At 37.6% G+C, this 22,781-nt stretch overlaps 1 pseudogene; it reads left to right on the forward strand.

Moving 5' to 3' along the window:
• Positions 1–1,438: 1,438 nt before the first annotated feature.
• LOC137714379 (tonoplast dicarboxylate transporter-like) lies at positions 1,439–9,095 on the forward strand (annotated as a pseudogene).
• Positions 9,096–22,781: the final 13,686 nt, after the last annotated feature.

The raw sequence follows: 22,781 nt of genomic DNA on the forward strand, positions 1-22,781 counted from the left end.
CCACTCTAACTAACATCGAGGCCTTTTGTGATAAAACCCCACACCTGAGGATTGTTCAGGTGGTTAAGTGGAGACAGTATCGGTGTTGTTAAAGTGGGCCCTCGACCCGTTGACCTGAAAAATTCTACAATATGCTTTGTTTTTTTTAATATGCATCACAAATGTTTGTTTTTGGTGATTAGGAAAAAGAACTCGCTGCTATGGAATAATAAGATGGACAAGAAAACAAAATTGTGAATTCAATTTGACTGGAAAATGCGTTAGTAGGAATAGTGGTGATTTTTTGAAGTTTATCTCGTCTGAGGTCAAGGATCCACAAAAGAGAAGGGTAGCAGCGCTTACAACCTCCTCCGAATGTAGATTTTGAGCTGTGGTTGAAGATGGTGGAATATTGGGAACTTTTAATATTTCATTGTTATTTACTTTTCATGTTAGTTATTTTTGTCTTATGGCAATTAATCTTTTTATTTTCTTAAATATTATATTGTAAGGAATCGATGGAACGTAACGTCACGTTCAACCTAGGATTAAGGCTGGCGTTGAACAGACTCTTGGACTTTGAACTCGCGTTGATGTTGAGGAGATGGGTTTTGAGACTAGAAATAGAGTTTGATTGTACGGTCATAGGGTGACACTTTAAATTAGTTCTGTAAACAGATCGGGTTTATTGGGTTTGGATTGGATTCAACCTGATCCGTTAAGTTAACGGGTCATCTAAACCAAATTTGTTAAGCTAACGGATCATCCGAACTCGACCCGTTAAGCTAACGGGTTACCCGTTTCACCCGTTAACAATTATTATTATTATTATTATTATTTTGCATAGAGTTTATTTTTTGTTGTTAAGACTTGACTAAAATTACTAAAGCATCCTCAACTAACGGGTTCTAACGGATCTAACGGATTGACTCAAAGTGACCCGTTATTTAACGGGTGTTAACGGGTTCACCTATTAGCGATCCGACGTTAAGCATCCATCCAAATACTAATATTAACGGGTCGGGTCGGGTTCAAAATGCCAAGTCTATCTGAAATGGTGTAGGATGCAACTTCTTCAACTCCTAGTTCCTCCAGGCGATCATCCAAGAGTGCAATATTGTGGATCATTTTACATATATGAATGTAAATTATGTTTGTTGTGACGTGTAATTATTATTTTTGTTTATTTCTATTTATTAAAAACTGAATTTTCGTTTTTAATTTTTTTAAGTATTAATATTTCTTTTTGTCCCTTATAGACGACAGAAACGTGTTTTAACTGTCAAGATAATTATATTATTTTATTACTATTTATATTCTTGGCAGTTACAAGTGACAGATAGTTATTTTTAATCGACGAGATTACTCGGCGAAATAATATTTATTTATTACTAATTGTATTCTTGACAATTACAAATGGCAAAAATATCTTCCTAAGCGATAGGATTGCTCAGCAATAATGTCAGCTGTAGCTGACGGCATCATTAATGTCACTTGTATTCGACGCTAATTTTTCTATCCGACACAGTTGAACTTTTTTTAATCTAAATTGTTTTCCTTTTTCCTGTCAGATTAGGTGCTAACCGACATAAAAAAAAATAAAAAAATAAAAAATAAAAAGCCTTTTCATGACACCAGTAATCCTGGCGCTTCCCTTAACTACCATTGCGTCATCCATTTCCTGTCGAATTTTACCTAATAGCCGACATAAATTGGCTTTTCTAGTCATTTTTGGGAGCACCACTAATGGGTAGTAATGTAGTAGTGTTTTAAGAGATCAGATAAAGGAAATCTCAGGCATAAGTCCAAAAACCATGGATGGATTCTGGTGCAGGGATGCCGAGAATTAGATGGAGCGAGGAGATCAATTTGCACATTCTGCTTAGGTTCCCACCAAACCATACATTGGTTTAGAAGGTCTTGGTGGCTCTGAACGAAGGTTTGGCCTTCTTCTTGACTGCACACCCTCATTGATGGAAGGTTGTACGAAGAACTCTTGGGTGATTTTGAAGTTCCACTAGAAGATGCGGCCATTAGAGTTGACTGAAGAGATTGAATTTTTTTTTTTAATATATGAGTGAAAAAGTTGGAGCTTTTTTCCTTCAGTGATTTGGAGATTTTGGAAAAACTAAGAAGAAGAGTTTGAGGTTATATAGGTGATATGTTGCAAAGTCATCCATCCGTTGAATGCAAACTAGCCTCTCTTGGGATTACTGAATCCAATGGTTAGATTTGACAAGAGTTTCTCATTTTACGTGCACATGCAAAAAAGGCAAAACTTCAACATTGCAACCCTTATGGCACAGTACATGAGACAACACATCTAAATCTAGAATGTCTCCACTACTCAACAGATAAGTGAACATATCGTAATAATTTTATTTACTAGTTAGCTCATAAGTGTTGATGTGATAGGTCCAGTGGCTTTTGCTGAGAAGATGATACTGGTTATGCTTTTAGTGCGCTGTCAATTCAATACTTAATTTTGCGGTAGCAATTTTGTCACTTCTTTTTGGAGTAGGATTCTATCCCCTTTGTTGATTTTCAAAGGTTGAATTATATTTCACTCATTATGAATATTACAAGAAAAAGAAGACCACTCTTATAGAGAGTTAAAAAGAAAGCTACAAGAATTGTAAGCAAACACATTCCCTAAAAAACTGCCCTAAAAAGTGGGAAAGCAAAAACTTAATTACAAGTAAAGAAGCTCCTACACGCATAAAGGTTGACAAAAGAGGTAAGGGAAATGACAAGGTATGGGAAGACAAGAGAGTAGGGTTAAGACCATCACTTTAGCCCATGACTTAGCTAAAGTGAGGATGACAACCCATCCTTGAGATCTATACAAATCACTTTGGGAAGCTAAATAACAACTCCTTGAATTAAGGGAGTTGACAACTTAGATTAGGAAGTTGACAACTAATCACAAGGGAACCAGACTCATAACCATGCAGGTAACCCTAATATCCATTAGGAATCTTCCAATACTCCCCCTTAAGCTGGATCTAGAAGGTTGATGGATCCAAGCTTGGACAGAAGCCGTTAAAACTGATGAGAAGCTAAGGGCTTTGTGAAAATTTCGGCCAATTGGTCGGAGCTTCTTGTGTAGTGTGTCTGGATTACTTGCGATTGCACCTGTTCATGAACGTAATGGCAGTCAACCTCAATGTGTTTCATTTGTTCGTGAAACACGGGATTGGATGCTATATGCATGGCAGCCTGGTTGTCACAGAATAGGGACATAGGAAAGGTTGTAGGAAACCCTAAATCACACAAAAGACCCTTAAGCCAGATCAACTCACACACTGTTGAAGCCATTGCACGATACTCAGCTTCAGCACTGGATCTGGCGATGACAGTTTGCTTCTTACTTTTCCAGGTGACCAAGTTTCCACCAACAAAGGTGCAGTGACCACTTGTGGACTTGCGATCGATGGCATTTCCTGCCCAATCTCCATCGCAATACCCCATAATGTGAGTGTGGTCGTTCTTTGTCATGAGAATACCACGACCAACAGACCCTCTTAAGTAACGTAAGATCCTTTTTACAAGGTTCAAATGCTCGATGGTGGGAGAGTGCATGAATTGACTGGCAATAGTCACTGCATATGAGATGTTTGGTCTGGTGATCATTAGGTAAATTAACTTACCAACAAGCCTCTGATAGGAGTTGATATCCGAGAGTGGAGTTCCTCCCAAGTTAAGTTTGAGCTTGCTATCGAGAGGAGTAATGGCAGGCTTAGCATCACTCATATTAGCATCCTTGAGGAGATCCATGACGTATTTCCATTGATTAAGAAATAAACCCTTACGAGAAGATGCCATTTCGATCTTAAGGAAATATTTTAACACCCCAAGGTCTTTAATCGCAAATCTTTGTTGAAGTGACTGTTTGAGTTTGGAGATCTCTGTAGCATTATCACCTGTAATTATTAAGTCATCCACATATATCAACACAACTAATTTCCCACCAGCTTCAGTGTGAATGAATAATAATGAATCGACACCATTCATTTTGAAACCAACACTATAAAGAACTGAACTTAGTTTAGCATACCAAGCACGAGGCGATTGCTTCAATCCATAAATAGACTTATGTAACTTACACACCAAATCAGGGTCCTGGCTTTGAGGATGTCCGGGGGGCAATCGCATGTAGACTTCTTCTTCAAGATCACCATGTAGAAAGGCGTTCTTCACGTCCATTTGGTACATGGACCAACCCTTATTGACAGCAACAGACAATAAAACCCTAACTGAGTTCATTTTTGCAACAGGAGCAAATGTTTCTTTGTAGTCCACCACAAATGTTTGAGTGAATCCGCGAGCCACTAGCCTGGCTTTATGCCTCTCAATTGAACCATCGAAATTAAACTTGATCTTATAGATCCATTTGCAACCCACTGCCCTTTTTCCATTTGGAAGTTTGGTGATGCTCTAGGTGTTGTGTTGGTCTAGAGCTTTGAGTTCATCTCGCATTGCTTCTTGCCACACAACATGATTATTAGCCTCATGGAAGTTTTGAGGCTTACTGTGACTAGAGATGGTGTTAAGGAAGGTAGCATGTGATGGAGTCACCTTTTGATACGACATGTAATTTGATATTGGATGCCTCGGTTTATATATGTCAAAATCTTGAAACCTTGTGGGAGGTTGCCAATCACGCCAAGGATTGGGTCAATGTTCTGGGAGAGTTGGCCCACTCTCGTTCAAATTTTCAGCCACACTTTGAAGGGTTTCTTGGTTGCCGCTGCCATCATCATGCATGGAACCATCAGGATGAGAGCCTTCATGGTTATCTTCATTGAGATAAGCATCAGTGTTGGCATGACTGAGCTCTCGTTGTTGCGGACCCTCAGGTTCGATTCTTGGTAATGGGAACAAGTCCAAGATGCCATCCCCTTGATTTATGATTTCACTTGTCTTGTCAAAAAAAGGGTTAGTCTCATGAAATCGAACGTCTTTGGACACAATCACTCTCCTTAGTTGGGGATTATAACACTTATATCCTTTTTGAGTAGATGAGTAACCAAGGAAGATACATTTAACAGCTCTAGGATCTAATTTATCTCGGTGATGAGATTGAACATGCACAAAACAGATGCAACCAAACACTCTAAGATGTTAGAGATCAATTTTCCTTCCTTTCAGGACCTCTAGGGGAGACTTGAATTCCAAGACTCGGCTAGGTAACCTATTGATGATATATCCAGCTGCCATAACACCTTGGGACCAAAAACTCTTTGGTACATTCATTTGCAGCATTAGTGCTCTTGTTTTCTCAAGTAGGTCACGGTTTTTGCGTTCAGCTACCCCATTTTGTTAAGGAGTTCCAACGCAACTTGTTTGATGCATGATGCCATGAGTGCTCAAATATTATTTCATGATATGAGACATGTATTCAGTGCCATTGTCATATCGTAAGGTTTGAATTTGAGATGAGAAATGGTTTTTAACAAGGTTATGGAAGTCCTTAAACACTTCTATAACTTCATTCTTAGACTTTAGAAGATACAACCATGTGACTCGAGAGAAATCATCCACAAAAATCACAAAATACTTGTAGCCATCAAAAGATTCACTAGCTGGTCCCTATACATCTGAATGAACTAGTTCAAAACACTTACTAGTCCTAGACAAAGAAGAGTTAAAAGGTAATCTAGTGGCTTTAGACAAGTGGCATGTTTCACAAAAAATAGCATCATTTCCTAAGTTTGGAAATAAAGATGACAAAATAGGTGAGGAAGGGTGAGCTAAACGTTGATGCCACAATTGATTATCGTGAATGAAGTTGAACTTGGCTTAACACCCTCTGGGATTACTCTTTGACATGTAATAAAGACCATCTAAATAAAACCTTTCACCAATCGTCTTTTTGGTGGCACAATCCTGAAAAATCACATCGTGAGGCGAAAAAATGGCTAAGCAATTCAAGGTATTTGTGATCCTTCCCACGAATAGAAGTTGAAATGGGAAGGAAGGAACATACAAAGCTATTGATTCAATTTCATCAGACATCAACTTTATCTTTTCTTTTCCTAAAACCTTTACATGTTTTCCATTTGCAATTGAAACTAGAGAAGGCTTTGCCAAATTTTCAAACTTTTGAGATTTAGACACATGGTTGGTCATATGATCTGTGGCACCTAAATCTACAACCCAAAAATCATGCAACATATTTAATTTAAGAGCAGTTTTAAAGGCTTTCATGATACCTTGCATGTCCTTTTGGGGTACAGGTTTCGTGTCTGCCAAGAAACCTATAAACTTGCCGAGCAATGTTGTCGAGGTCCCTTCTTCCATGCTATCTGTACAGTCAATTCCAGCCCCTCCTTTCTTGCCTTGAAGATACGACATAAACTCATTCATGAGTTCTGCTGGGTTTGCTGTGAAGTTCTTGAATGGATCTGACTTATTGGAGATGGAGGTAGACGCATGATTTGCTCGATATGGAGTATGGTTCACCCTTTGTACGCCTTTGTTATCCTTCATGAAGTCAGGCTTTAACTCTGGATGTAAAATCCAGCATGTGTCTTTAACATGACCTGTATTGTTGCAGTGTTGACACTTCAAGTGCGGATGCTTTCCTTTGTACTTTCTTTCGTTGGTTATATATGCCCTAGCCTTAGGTATGTTAGACATTGTACTCATGTTCATGACTTTCCTCCTTACTTCTTCACGTTGAATCGTTGCACACACACTGGTAAAGGAAGGAAGTTCAGTGTTCATGAGCATGTGACATCGTAGATCTTCATATGTTGAGTCAAGACTGGACAAGAGTTGGAATATCTTGTCTTCTTCTGCTCTTTTTCGTAGCAGTGCTGCATCGGTCATATGAGGACGATAGATTTCCAACTCATTCCACATGTTTTTCATGCTTCCTAGGAGTTGCACAAACGGCTTACCATCTTGTTGCAGATCGGAGATGTCCTTCTTTAATTGAAAAACCTGAGCAGCATTAGTCTAGCTACCATACATTTCCTTGACCGCTTTCCATAATTGATACGAGGATTCTGAGTAGCTGAATATTTCAGCTCACTTTCGTTCCATGGAATTCAAAAGCCATGACATAACTAGTTGATCCTTGCTAAGCCAGGATTCATAGTTTGGTGAGGAAGTATCAGGTACTTTGATGCTTCCATTTATGAACCCTAACTTGGACCTGCCACCCAGCGCCAAAGACACAGCTCTTGACCATGGCAAGTAATTAAACTCATTCAGTATGACTAAGCTTAACCTTTGATTTATGTTGACGTCCACCTCATGCACATTCACGAAGGAAAGCTCCGGGGAGCTATCAGCTTCTGATGCTAACGGATTGTCTTCAAACATTTTTAGAGATTGAATACTCTCGGATAGCAGTATAGCAGAAGCAGGTTAATTTCCCTGCTCTGATACCATGTTGATTTTTCAAAGGTTGAATTGTATTTCACTCATTATGAATATTACAAGAAAAAGAAGACCACTCTTATAGAGAGTCAAAAAGAAAGCTACAAGAATTGTTGGCAAACACATTCCCTAAAAAAACTGCCCTAACAAGTGGGAAAGCAAAAACTTAATTACAAGTAAAGAAGCTCCTACAAGCAAGAAGGTTGACAAAAGAGGTAAGGGAAATGACAAGGTATGGGAAGACAAGAGAGTAGGGTTAAGACCATCACTTTAGCCCATGACTTAGCTAAAGTGAGGATGACAACCCATCCTTGAGATCTATACAAATCACTTTAGGAAGCTAAATAACAACTCCTTGAATTAAGGGAGTTGACAACTTAGATTAGGAAGTTGACAACTAATCACAAGGCAATCGGACTCATAACCATGCAGGAAACCCTAATATCCATTAGGCAACTTCCAATACTTTCTTTTTGCCTCTCATTCACTCGCCTTCTATTTGAACAGTCACAATTAAGTCATGTCAACATCTTATATTAATTTTTTTTATGGAGAGAAAAAAAAGACAATGAAAAGTTTGAGAGGAAGGGAGGATAAGAGGGGAGGCAAGGAGAGGAGAATAAAGGGGTTGGGGGGGGAGAGAGAGAGAGAGAGAGAGAGAGAGAGAATCCTTCTCTCTTCTTTTGCGCTTCAAGTTAAATCTTCTACAATTTTTTCTAACCTAACAAAAGAAGTGCAATAAGCTAAAAATTGGGTGTGTTAATCACTAAGCCATATATGACAGGATTTTTGTGCAGATGCTAAAAGTTTTGTCGATGACAAGAAGCATAACAGATGATATTTCTGGGTGGGGAGCCCTCTTCAATGGGCGTGCTGGTGATGGAAATGTCAGTGTGAGTATTTACCTTGAAAATTCAAGAATAAATGGCCTAATTAAATTGGATTAATTAGGGCCTTGAGTTTAGGGAAGTGTAATTTGATTGATTTAAAGTTGGAATGGACAATGTATATATATAGGTTATGATGGCAACTTTGCTGTTCATAATTCCAAACAAAAAGCAAGAGGGAGAGAAGTTGATGGACTGGAACAAATGTATGAAGCTACCTTGGAAAATCATATTGTTACTAGGTTCTGATTTTGCCATCGCTGACGGAGACCAAACGAGCGCCCTTGCAGACATTTTATCGAAAGCCCTATATTTCTTGAAGGCAGTTCCATAAGTAGTACCATAACTGAGTTCACATCAAATAATGCCGCCACCACTCTTGTTGCCCCTCTTTTCATTCAAATACCCAAAAGCATGCCTGTGCATCCACTCCTCCTTATGATCCCAGGAGCCATTGGAGCACAGTTTGTTCTCTTGTTTCCGATCGGAACCCCTTCGAATATTGTAAGGTTTACCACTGGCCACATTGAAATCCAAGACATGATTAAGACTGGATTGCCATTGAAGACTGCTGGAACTGGTGTGCTGTCCCTTTTGATGCCTACACTAGGTAACTTTATTTTTTACCAATTTGCGAAATTTACTAGTACATGACTTCAACAAATGTCATAATCATTGCCGCTAAACAGTACAGAAATATTATGTTATGGGTACATTTTTCAGGATATCGATCACATCCGTTCTCTATTAACAGACAATTTATGTTACTTCTTATTTCATTATAATTTTTGGCTTGCAGGAGCTTGTGTGTTTGGGACCAATGAACATGCAGTTCACTGACTTGAGACAACAAGATGATGGAAATATTGGCTCTTGGTAAATGGTAACGAGGAGGTTCACGTGTATATATAGTCACACTACAACAACAGGGGAAAGAAAGGGCATCATGCATCATCTGGGTGCTCTCATCAAGGATACTTTGTAATTGTGATTTCAATCAATCTGTCAGTTATTCCTAAAGATAAGTAAAGAGTCACAAATTAATGAAGAAAGACAAAAACAAGAAAAAGCAAGTCTGAAAAAAGGTAGAGAAAAAAAATAGGAACAAGAAATTTTTTTTTTTTTTTTTTTTTTTCTGAAGAAGGGAACAAGAAAATTACGTGTGAAATATATATAATGATGACTATATATATATTTTTTATACCACATAATTGTCAACTATGAAGAATAGTAGAAAGCAATTGTAGAGAGAGAAAGTTAACAAACAAGAGAGAGATACTGAATATTATGTTCTCATTAGACATTAAATAATTAGACCTCAATGTGGTATATATAGCCTATACCAGAGCACAACACTTCTAACTCTATACAACAACCAATTACAATATGACACATGTCACATATCCAACCATTCTGTCAACACATCTGTCATCCTAACATCACCCCTCAATCCCATGATTGGAGCAGCCAATCATGAGATTGAAACAGAAACGAGTGAACTGTGGAGAACACAAGCCTTTTGTCAAGATATCAGCATATTGATTAGTAGAAGCTACAAACTACAATAAAATAGAACCTTCTTGCACTCGTTCACGAACAAAGTGACAATCAATTTCAATATGCTAAGCTTTAGGATGGAGAACTGGATAAGTTGCAAGTGCCATTGTAGAAATGTTGTCACAGTGCAGCAAAGGTGTATCAATACACGAAACATGTAAATCTTGGAGTATTTGTTGAATCTACACAACCTCAGTTGTGGTAGTAGCCATGGCCCTATACTCTGCCTCAGTAGAAGACCGACTAACTGTATGCTGCTTTTTGGAACTCCAAGAGACAGGATTTGAACCCAGAAATATGACAAACCCCCTAGTAGACCTCCTGTCATTGGGACCACCAACCCAATCTACATATGTGTAGGCTTTTAAAGACATATGACCAGAGCAAAAACACAATCCTAAGTGCATGGATCCTTTAAGATACCTCAAAATTCTCTTCACTGCTGCAAAGTGGTGTTCAAGGGGAGAATGCATAAATTGATAAACCTGATTAACAGAGAATGCTATATCAGGTCGTGTGAACGTTAAATACTGCAAAGCACCAACAAGACTTCGATAATAACTTGGATCTGAAAAATAAGGGCTGCCATGATTCAAAAGCTTTTGGTTTAGATGACAAGGAGTAAGACAAGGCTTACAATCCACCATATCTGCTTTCTATAGAATCTCCTTGATATGCTTGGTTTGATGACTAATAGTCCTTGAGACTGATACTCAATCTGCATATCAAAGAAAGAAATATAACAGGCCTAAATCCTTCATATCAAACTCTTGAGTAAGTTAAGTAATCACAGATTGCACCAGACTATCATTGTTGTCGGTAAGGATAATGTCATCCACATATAGCAAAAGAATAATCACCTCACTGCCAATATGTTGGACAAAAAGAGAAGAATCTACATAAGAAGAATTGAATCCCAAAGAAAGCAAGAACTTGGAAAACATCTCATTCTAAGCTCTAGTTGCTTGTTTGAGGCCATATAAAGACCTTTCCAGTTTACACACATACTCAGGATGTATGGGATCCAGAAAACTTTGTGGGTGGGCCATATAAACTTCTTCATCAAGAAAACCATGAAGAAAGGCATTCTTAACATCCAATTGTTTAAGTTTCCAGCCATTTGTAGCAGCCAAGGACAAAACCAACCTTATAGTTGTAGGCTTAACCACTGGACTAAAGGTTTCATAATAGTCTAGCCTAGCTTCTTGTGAAAACCCCTTAGCAACTAACCTAGCTTTATACCTAGCTACAGAACCATCGGCATTTTTTTTGATTTTGTAAATCCACTTGCAGCCTACAAGGTTCTTGTTGGAAGGAAGAGGAACCAGTTTCCAGGTTTGTTGCTGAGCCAAAGCTTGCATTTCTTCCTTTATAGCAGCCTGCCATTCCATAGAGTTGGAAGCTGCTGAAAAAGTTTGAGGTTCTGTGCTAGAGAGATCACCACCAACTTTAGTCGAAAAAGATTTCTTTTTCACAATACCAGATTTGGATCAGGTTTGCATAGGATGACTATTAAATGTGGACACTGATACAGGCTGCAATGTATCAACTTGAGATGTAAAAGTGTGAGGATGTAGCTTTGCATGACCAAGAGATTGTGCATCATATCCACAATGAGACATTTGTGTTGCTGATCTGAGAGCAGGAGGTGCTAGATGAGAGATAAGGTCACCAGTGTTATGTGTTAATGCAGAACTGGACTGAGTAACAGTAGGTGTTGAATTTCTAGAACCCATTAATGGTGACACTTGAGGTAAAGGTACATGTATAACCATAGAATGTTCAAAAGTATTAAGATGTATAATAGCATTAGGAGTAGGAGATAAGGCATGACTGAAAGAAGAAGGTAATAATTTTGTAATGGGAAAACTGTGTTCATCAAATAGAACATGTCTAGACACAAGAAGTTTATAAGTGCTGAGAGAAAAACAAATATAACCCTTATACTATGAAGCATACCCAACAAATATACATTCTATAGTTTTGGGATCTAACTTATTACTTCTATAAGGTCTCATGGAAGGATAGCAAGCACACCCAAAGATTCTCAAGTGTTCAAGTGTGGGTGGAGACTTAAATAGACATTCAAAGGGAGATTTCATATGAAGAACAGGTGTAGGCATCCTGTTGATTAGATAAGTAGCAGTGGCACAAGCATGAAACCAGAAATAAGAAGGCAAGGATGCTTTTTGAAGTAAAGTAATAGCAGTTTCCAACAGATGCCTATTTTTCCTCTCAACCAACCCGTTTTGTTCGGGAGTATAAGGACAAGACATTTGATGAACAATACCCTTATCCCTAAGAAAAACTTTGAAAGCTAAACCCACATATTCACCCCCACCATCACTTTGAAGTGTTTTAATAGTTGTATGAAACTGAGTTTGAATATAGGCAACAAACTGAGCAAAAATAGACAGAACGACAACTTTATTGATAATAGGGAAAACCCATGTATATCGCGTACATTCATCCACAAAGGACACATAATACCTAAACCTTTCTAAAGATACAATAGGAGTAGGACCCCATACATCAGAATGTATTACTTCAAAAGGAAGAACAGATTTTGAAGCAACACTAGGGAATGGTAATTTGGAAAACTTGCCTTGCAAGCAAGAGATACATGTGGTTGAATCTTTATTACAGGGAATAAAAATGGAGGAATTCCTAAGTGTTGTAGTAGTAATAGCATTTGAAGGATGCCCTAATCTACAATGCCAAAGTTCAGATGACACATTTTGACCTAAAAATGCAGCTGGAGTAGTCACGTGTGATTTGGAAGACTTGAGAGAACTGGAATTAGATAGACTGCATTGTTACTCAGTCTGTGATATAACACTTTCCCTGTGACCTTATCCTGTATACAAATAGAGAACTCATCAACAATACAGCAACATATGTTGTCTTTACACAATTGATACATAGAAAGCAAATCTTGAGATAGTTTAGGAACATGTAACACATAATTGAGCTGAAATGTATGTGATTTGGTGGGAAAAACAGTGTTGCCAATACGAGCAATACTTAAACCTTCACCACTAGCGTCAGTGACTGTCTCAGTTGATGGATAAGGAACTGCAGCTTGAAGATGAGCAATATCTGAAGTCATATGGTTGGTTGCACCAGAATTAACCAGTCAAAAATCCTTGTGAAGTGCACTTGGAGATAAATTGGCCCGGGCTTGTGTAGTAACAGGCTAAGATGAGGGATATTGAAGAGGTTGCTGCACTTATGATCCAGATGAATAATAACCAGATGGAACACCAGCAAAGGAAGAAAACTGGGAAGATGGATAGACATAAAACTGTTGAGAGGAAGAACCAGCCATAGGAAATTATGGAGATATGACTGAGAAATGTTGTGAAGAAGAAGCACTCATGTCAAAACAACTAGCTGCAGTATGTCTTTTTCTATGACAAATTTGACACCCATTATGAAAACAGTTGAGGGCCGGATGACCTTTCTTGTCACAAATTTGATAAATTTGAGAAGGATTATAGGCTGAACCAGAGTGGGATAGAACATGAAAGAAGTTCTGAGGATTATTTGCACCATACGAGGATTGTGGTACAGACTGAGAACCCAGTAAAATCGTTTGCCCTTGCCTTTAGACTTGAAATTATTATTACCTCTGAAGTTGTTAAATGAACCAAAGGCATATTAAGCAGGAAAAGCACATGGTGGATTATCAGGCATAGGCATCTAAACATATACTGGATGTGGATATCTAGGCATTGACAAAGGTGAAAAACCTGATATAGACATCTATGAATAAGGCAAGGAAGTCCTATTATGCATTCCAGCATGTCCCGAAGACTAACCTTGATCATATGTACCCCAAGCACCCTGAGCATACATAGCAGACATTAAAGGAATTTGCTTGTGAACTTCATCTAGTGTAGCTTCTTCAGCCTTCAATTGAGATCTGAGTTCGTTCAAGGACACCAAATTTTCCCTGCCACGAATTACAACTTTGATAGTGTTGTATTCAGATGGTAAACCCCGTAAAGCCATAATAACAATGTCTTCTTCAGAAATAGTTACCCCAAGAGTAGCCAAGTGATCTTTAGAATCCTTGATCCGCTGAAGATATTGATCAATTGACTCAGGCCTTTTTTTAATATTCTGCAATTCGATTTTCATCTGCACGATCCTAGTACGAATGACACTAGCAAATCGTTCACGATGATTATCCCACATTTCCTTGGAACTCTGGCAACCAATAATGCAAGACAATGCAGAAGTAGATAAAGTGGCAGCAATAAGAGTCATGAAAGCCTTATCATGGATCTTCCATATTTTGTACGCATCAAAGATGACCATAGTAGTGTCAACAGTACCATCCACAGAATTATGATCCTCAAATTTCTTGGGACAAGAAATGGATCCATCAACAAAACCAATAATACCATTTCCTTCCAGAAGAAGATCCATTTGGAAATTCCAAGTAACATAGTTAGAGTCATCTAATTTCACTGTCACAGTGTTGCCTACACTCGGAATCAAAGAAGAAATTGGCGATTGAGTAAGAGCCAACTGATTAGGGTTCACCATTGTGTACAACCAAGATTACTTCACGACAAAGAACACTTCGAAATAGCCAAATTGAAAACCACACAAAGCAACACTAGCACTAAATAGCAACGAGTCTTTGAACAAGCACAATATCACAGAAAAGAAAACCACAAGAATTCGAATGAAGCACAACTACCACATCGAATCCGAAGGTAGAAAATCACAATTAACAGATGCAAGATATAGGAAGAAACACCTTGCAAGCAACACTAACAAACGCAGAAGTAATTACCGACGTCAACCACGATTGTACACCAAAATCCCCAAATCTTAGGGTTTGAGCACCGACTTTGATCGAACACCACCAACTTCAATCGAGAACACCACCGACGGTAATTGAAACACCACCAACAAAGAAGCACGGAACGACAAAAAAAGACAAGAAAACGAGCGGAAGCAACCAGGTCGTCAATCGATGGTGGTGGCCGTGATCGGCGATGATACCATGTCAACTATGAAGAATAGTAGAAAGCAATTGTAGAGAGAGAAAGTTAACAAACAAGAGAGAGATACTGAATATTCTGTTCTCATTAGACATTAAATAATTACACCTCAATATGGTATATATAGCCTATACCAAAGCACAACAATTCTAACTAACTCTATACAATAACCAATTACAATATGACACATGTCACAGATCCAACCATTCTATCAACTCATCTATCATCCTAACAATAATACATCAAATGGCAGATTCATTGCAGCAATTTCTGGAAATTTCTATCATGTGATAATTGAATATATATTTTTTATATCATATCGGGTAGGTTCGATAAAGTGTAACTTTGATGGCTCGTGGTGGGATGAAATAACAAAAAGGGATGGTTTTGGACTGGTGCTGCGGGACTGCAATGGCAGATTCATTGCAGCAATTTCTGGAAATTTCTGTCATGTTTCTTCACCCCTACAGGCCGAATTATGTGCATCTAGAAGTGCTGTTAAGTTCTTATATGAACTTCAAAGATTTGATGAGCCTGTGGCGCTGGAAGGAGACTTTTGTGTTGCTATTGTTGCTGTGAATCGACAAGAGGAAGACTATTCGACTCTAGGTCCAATAATCAATGATATCAGAGGTTTATTACAAGGTTTGGAGAACATAACGGTAAATTTTGTGCATAGGGAAGCAAATAATGTTGCCTATCGTTTGGCTCACGTGAGACTGGGATGCTTGGTCGAGATGCGAAGGAATGGAGACCCACTTGATTTAATTTGTGATACTTTGTTAGAAGACAATCATTTGTAATGTTTTTTTTTTCGTTGTTACTGAGGATAGTTAATTGTGCAGTACACTTTTTTTCTCTTCGACCGAGTTAAAATTCCTGACAAGATTTTTATCGAAGCCCATGTATGCACCCTATCGTCATATGTACACATTCTACTCGATCCTTAATTAATATCATAGTTTTCCTCCAAAAAAAAATTAATTAATTAATAAAAAATCAAATTATTGTAACCGTCACATTAATTAGCGAGTTTATTTTTTTAATGTTGAATATTATCTCAATTGATAGTAACTGAATATATTACATGTCACATCATATGTGGTATAAAAATGATGTTAATATAAATTTGTTTATGGATTTGGAGTCGTTAACTATTTATGCTTGAAATAATTCGTTGGATTCATGACAATGAGGATACATTTCTCACAATTTGTTTACCTCGATTTATGAAATTTTTACTTATGCGGAATGAGAATTATAATGATTCTTCTTTTTAGTTGTCTTGCGGTTATATACTGGAAGAAATATGAATTTTGTTGTAGGCCTATTTGACTGAACTATTCTAAGGAAGGGAATAGAGAGGGTGAGGCCGGCGGCAATAAGAAAGAGAAGAGATAGAATTAATTGTGAGGTGTACATTGTATCACACCATTGTACCCTTATTTATAATAGTAGGATAAGTTAAATCCTTACCCTTTTAGGATTACAACTCTAAAGGGATATTAACTACTAATGGGAATATTCAAAGATATCCCTAGATACACTAGGATTTACACATTCATGTTCTAAATATTACTGAAACACTTGATAGGTGCATTATTTATATTTTCATATTAATTATCCTTAAGTTTTGTTAAGGAATTGATTATAAAAGAGCCTTATTACTTTCATTTTCTCAGTTTCAACCATTCTATGCACTTAGAACGTTTTTTGTGATAATTCGACTTTCTGGACGAGTTTTGATGCAAGGCCAATTGGAGAAGGAAGCTAAGAGGCAAAAGATCGTTGTGTTAGAATTTCATAATTTTCCATGGAGCCATTCATTCCATTCTTAATCTTTGTGTGTATTTTATTCTAGATTTGAAATCTTAATGATTGATCACCTTTAGGAATTTTGCTTCTAGATATTTAGATAAATCTATGAGGATGACCAATCAATTAGGTTTATTGGAACTAAGATGAGGAAGAGTAGACAAACTAGTGAGGATAACCAATATCAAGCTAGTCCTACTTGGTTGACATGATTCTTCTACACTTAATGGGTTTTTATGCGTTTAATTGCATGCCCAACCAATAGGATATAATTATCATGTAGAGATACAAGAGTTGATGCCTGACCACAAATTAATTCATACCTTAGAAGAACAACCTTTAACATTGGCATTATAATTGGATAGTAGTTGTGACAGCCCATCCCGAATTATTTGTACCGTAGGTGTAAAATGACGATTTTGCCCCTGGACTTTAATTTGCATTGTAGGGTGTTTGATTTGTTTTTTGGTTGGTGCGCTACCATCTGGACTACACACTCACACACACACACCCATCCTTTTCCCCCATAGACATTTCTCTCTCCCTTCTCTCTCAGAATTTCTTCCATTTTCTTCCCCAACGTACGGACGACTTCCAACCAACCATTTCTAGCACGGATCGTGTTTATTGTTGGTGTTTTTGGACTCCTTTCGAGCTCAAGAGTCGATTGGTTTTGGTTGGACTTGAAACCTTCGAAAACCCGTGAACCATAGAACCCCGATTTGGTGCATTGTTCATGCACACATGATCGTGAGGTTTTTAGAAGTTTTTAAGGTACTAGGAAGTTTTAGGATGTCTTCACGAAGCTTGAGGAGTAATTTCGAAGTGTTTTGGACGTCGGGAAGCTCAAGTTCATCGAGTTGCAGGTTTGGTCGGATTATCGAGGTTCCTCCGACGAGATTTCGTTGGATTTAGGTCCCCCAAAGTGGTAAGCTTTTGTTCTACTCGTTGTAAGCTTCATTTTGGTACAAATTTCATGGAATTTGGTTGAGAAATGAAGAAGATATTAAGGTTTGAAGTTTTTCCGAAAACCGGCTAAAATTCGAGTTGCAGACGACGGCGGTGACAGCGACAACTGGCGAGGTTCACCGGAGAAGGAGGCAAATATTCCATCAAAGTTAACGGAATATTCTAACGGCGTCAGGTAACGACCGTTAACTTCTGTTAGGGTTTCCACGAAATATTCCCTAACGGCGTTAGGGTTTCCACACGCATGCCAGGCATGTACCCACGCGTGGCGGGCGCATCTGGCCATGCCCTGGCTGGTGCGTAGCGACCCATGAGAGGTCGGAAAATTATTTTAAAAATATGGAGATGTTCATGAGGTTGAGTAGAGTCTGTTGGTATATTCAAACACCCTAATTGAGCAATGTATGAGAAGTTATTACCTAAGGTTGGTTGTGTGTGTTAATTTGACATTTATATAGTTGTTTCGCATATAGGTGAAGACTATCCGAAGGACGAGCGCAGCCACAAGAAGCTCAGGGCTTACGACCCTTCTACGTATCTGTGAGTGGGCTTTTGTTTTCAGTATATATATATATATTTATTGGTATCTTTCCAAAAATTATGTTTTAATGATTTTATAATCGAAATGCTTTGGTGCCGTGGACGCTCAGGTAAGTCAGGTGAGTATATTGTTAGTGATAGATGTGGTGTTGATGAGATTGAGTTATAGCTTATATTCCTGCACCTTGGTGATTGTGCTCCGCCAGAGTAGGGCCTAGACTTCATGTGATCATTCACCTCCCACACTGTACGCTCACCTTGGATCCAAGGTAAGTGCCAGCCTATCGTCCAAACCACTTTAGGTGGTTCTGACTCGTAGATGACTTGCGATACATCGCACATCCTTCACGTGATCGTAGCACTAAGCGTATTTATATACACCAACCTGTCGTACAAACCGCTTTAGGTGGTTCCGACTCGTGTGCAGGATAATGGTTGAGGAGCTATACTTTCAGCCGTACAGGTCACTTTAGGTGACTCCGCCTGATGTACTGATATTACTGGCATATTATGATTTATTTTATCTCACCTGCTTGATGTTTATACTATTTGTTTGGATATTCTGACGTGGCATATTCTGACATGGCATATTTGAGCTTTATCGTTTTAGTACGATCTGATATACAAGTACGTATAATATTTTCTAGAAAGTATATAGGTTTTACAGAGAGCGGTTATTACTTGATATTGAAATGGTTTGAAAAACAAACCTTGTTTTTGCCCACTCACGTTTTCTGTTTTGCGCCTCTCCAGGTTTTAGGTAGCGAGGACGTGGGTGACGAAAGAGGCATTGAGGCATTTCTGACAGAGCACCCTCCATGTAGGACTTTCTAGTTAACGCTTGTTTAGTGTTTGTTTATTCTAGACTGCATCTAGGATACTTGAACTCCTACTTTGCATTTTCCTTCCATGTTTGTCACTAGCACTCACTGATCTCTTTACTGTAAATTATCTCGTTGACTTTATTTCCTCGTATTTTCACTCTTTTACTTCCGCATTGCACACTTGGCTACGTCACCCTCACGTGACGGCCAGCACACCCCAAATTTTTGGATCGGGATGTGTCAGTAGTTGGCTCTAGGAAAAGTAAATAGGATTGTTATTGGTGAATTCATAACCTTAGGTTTTCTTGTGTCATGTGTTTATTTTAATTAATTGTCTTTTATTTTTCTTGTTAATTTTAGTCTTAATCAATGACTCAATTATTGAATTCAATCTATCCTTTGTTTGTTTAATTAAGTCTAGCGTGATTAATAGGTTAAATTGGTGTTAAAGCAATCCTTGTGGGATCGACCTCGTATTTGCATATATTACTACAATTGATTCATGCACTTGCGAGTTTAATTTGGTTTAAATTAATCTATTATTTAGGTTAGTTTAAATACACATTAAGTTTTTGGCGTCGTTGCCGGGCACTGTCCCTTAATCCCGGTTCGGCTTGTTAATTGCACTTTACTTAATGTTTTTTTTTTTTTGTTCTCTATTTTTGTTTTTGTGGATATTATTTTCAATTTTAATTTTCTGTTTTATATAAAACCAAAAACAATAATAACAATAATTGTTAGTCGTCTTTATTTTCCTATTCAATTCATAATTGAAGTCCTTTAGTTAATTGGAGTCTCTGTTTGTGTTGTATTTCGTGAATTATTATTAGTGGTAGTAGTTCTTTGGCTTAATTTCTGTTTTCCATCAACTAGTTTTCTTTCGTTCCTTCGTTCACTATTTTCAATTTTCTGGCTTGGCATCAACAATTTCCAAGGGAACATTGGCCTTCTAGTTCTCAATTCTCAGAGTTCATATAAGAAGCCACACCTGTGGAACTCAAGAGATCTTCATGGGAAGAAGCTTTTGCACTAATGGTTCAAGCTAATATGCAGTATCAACAAACAACCACTGAACTTTTACAAAGTCTCACTCAAGGATATCAAACTCTCCAACAAGGGGTGGAAGCAAATGCCCAAGCAATCACAAATTTGGAGAAGAAAGTTGGTCAAATTGCTGCGATATTGAGTGAAAGAGACCATGAAATATTTTCAAGTGAACTCAAAGCTAATCCAATTGAGCGAAGTGTGTGCCATGTACAAGTCAATGCAACTGAAAAATTCGAGAGTGAGGAAAAGATGTACAACCAGCTTGGTGAATTAACTAAAGACGAAGCAGAAGACGAAGACGATGATGCCACCCCACTTTCTAAAATTCCGACTTATGACGAGGAGTTGCCCTTTTTGCAAGGCTTCACGAATCCAAATAAAGAGGAGCCAAACATAGAGTTAGGAAGCCAAAAGGAGGGAGACGACAGAGAAAGAGAAAAGGGATGTGACAAGTCGTTGGATTTTCAATTGTTTGAAGCAAGTCCACTTTTACCAAATGTTATGGAGTGCTACATGTAGATTCCATTGAACCAAATGCTCATGATTCTTTCATTCTAAATTCTTCCAAGGATCCTTTTGAAGTCCACTGCTTAAATTATGACAGAGTGTTTGGAATTGAACCAAAAACTGAAGTTATGCACGCTCAACTCAGTTTTCGTCCAATGGCCAAGATATGGTGGAAAAGGCAACGGGAGAAAATGAAGAAGAGAAAGAAGTCTCGAGCTTTGAAATTGAAGAAGCAAAAATATGCAATGCCTCATTGCCTTGTATCGACACCAAATTTCAAAGCTACAAGGTGTAAGAAAGGGAAAAAGAAGAAGATTCACAAAGTGGTTCCTCATTTCAATAATCCACCATCCTTCACTTAATTTCGGCATAGTCTAGCTAATGACTATAAAGAAGCGCTTCTTGGGAGGCAACCCAAGTTTTCTAAATCTCTCCTTTATTTTCGTAGTTTTCATTTTGTTTTTGGAGTCAGTTTTTAATTTCCTTCATGATTTCAAGAACATTGGCTATCCAAAATTCAAGTTTGGGGGAATTCATTACAAGGCATCTCGCATCACGTTTTAGCGTTGTTCATTCATGCTCCAATGAAAAATCTGGGAAAGTTTTCAAAACTCTCTCTTTACATGTGTTATTTGTTATGCTTTCTATGTTCTAAACATTGAGGACAAAGTTTAATTTAAGTTTGGGGGGTGGAGATTTAAGTTTTACTTGGATTGAAGCGTGAAAAAAAATCATTGACATATTTCAGTTTTGTGAGTTTGAGTCGAATTGGGTGCCCAGTTTTCTTTTGTCCTATTTAATTTGGTTGAACCAAAGTGACATGTATGGTGGGTACATGAGTGGGAGTCAAAAGTTAGTCAAAATTGGTAAATCATGTTTTCAAATTTTGTTTTTCTTGTTGATTTAGTCCGTTGGTTCCTTTGTACAAAATTTCTTGTTAATTAGTCGTTTGGCTTTTGGCATTACTTTTCAAAATTTCTTGTCATAAAAATTAATCCACAGAAAATAAAAAAGTAAAAAATTCAAAAAGATTATTTTTCTTGTCGTTTTTTTTTTTTTTTTTCTAATTAGATCTTCCATAAGTCAATGATAATACTTCGCTTTCTTCTAGGTCACAAACTTATTTGAATTGGTTCTTTCTATGTGGCATTTCAATTGTTTTTAAATGGTTAATTAGATTCTTACATGATCATTCTCAAGTTTATTTTTTACAAATAACCAATGTTAGTATGGTTAGCTTTTAACTTAGAGAGTTATATGTGGATTATCGTTCACTAGAACTTGCTTCAATATCTCTTGGGGTGAAATCCTAAGTCATGCAACATTAGAGAGATGATTAAGGCTACCTTTGGACCGTTTGAGCTTTTCTAACCAACCTTTTATGTTATATTATCCCTAGTTACCCTTTGGAAGCCAAACATTTAGCCTTTTCCTTCATTACCCACATTCAACCTTCACCTATTTAACCTATATTAGCCATACCCATAACTTAAGGGATACCAAGGGGACGTCAATGATGATAAGGGTTGGGCTCTATAATAAAGAAGGGTGTGTACTGAGGTGCCATGTGAAGTATTATTTTTATTTTATTCTTCTTTGGAAAAAAAAAAAAAAAAAAAAAAGAAGATCAAAAGAATTAGACGAGTTCAAAATTGTTCTATCCTTACGACATGAGTCCTGGACACCAATAATAATAATATTCAAGTTTCAAAAAGGGCCGATCAAAGTACATAATGAAGATATCTTGGTATTTCTTAAGTTTTAGTTTTTCCATATCCATTCTTTGATAGCTCATACCCTAGCTTATTGTTACAACCCTTATAAAGACCTTTGATCTTTGGTGTTGCATTGACTTACATTAGTGGAGACTTGATGTGAAGAGCAAGCTTATGGGGTTTTATATTGCTTATCATGATTTGGGTGAAACACTTTACCCTTCATGATTTCTTTTGAAGCTTTGGCTTGCATATACCTATCCGGGTTGAGTAAGTTGTATTGATATTGGTTATTTCACCCATTACACTTGAGAATGTCGTGTAAGATTGGTTAATTTTATTTTGACAAAAATGTTTAATTCTCTTAAGTTTGGTGACCCTTTTTAGATTGCATTGAGTCTAATTTATGGAAGGTCTATTGTTTTATTGTTATTTTTATCTTTTGCTCGAGGACTAGCAAAAGCTAAGTTTGGGGGTATTTGATAGGTGCATTATTTATCATATTTTCATATTAGTTATCCCTAAGTTTTGTTA

This window comes from Pyrus communis, chromosome 14 (genome assembly GCF_963583255.1).
Source record: "Pyrus communis chromosome 14, drPyrComm1.1, whole genome shotgun sequence".
NCBI classification, from domain to species: Eukaryota; Viridiplantae; Streptophyta; class Magnoliopsida; order Rosales; family Rosaceae; genus Pyrus; species Pyrus communis.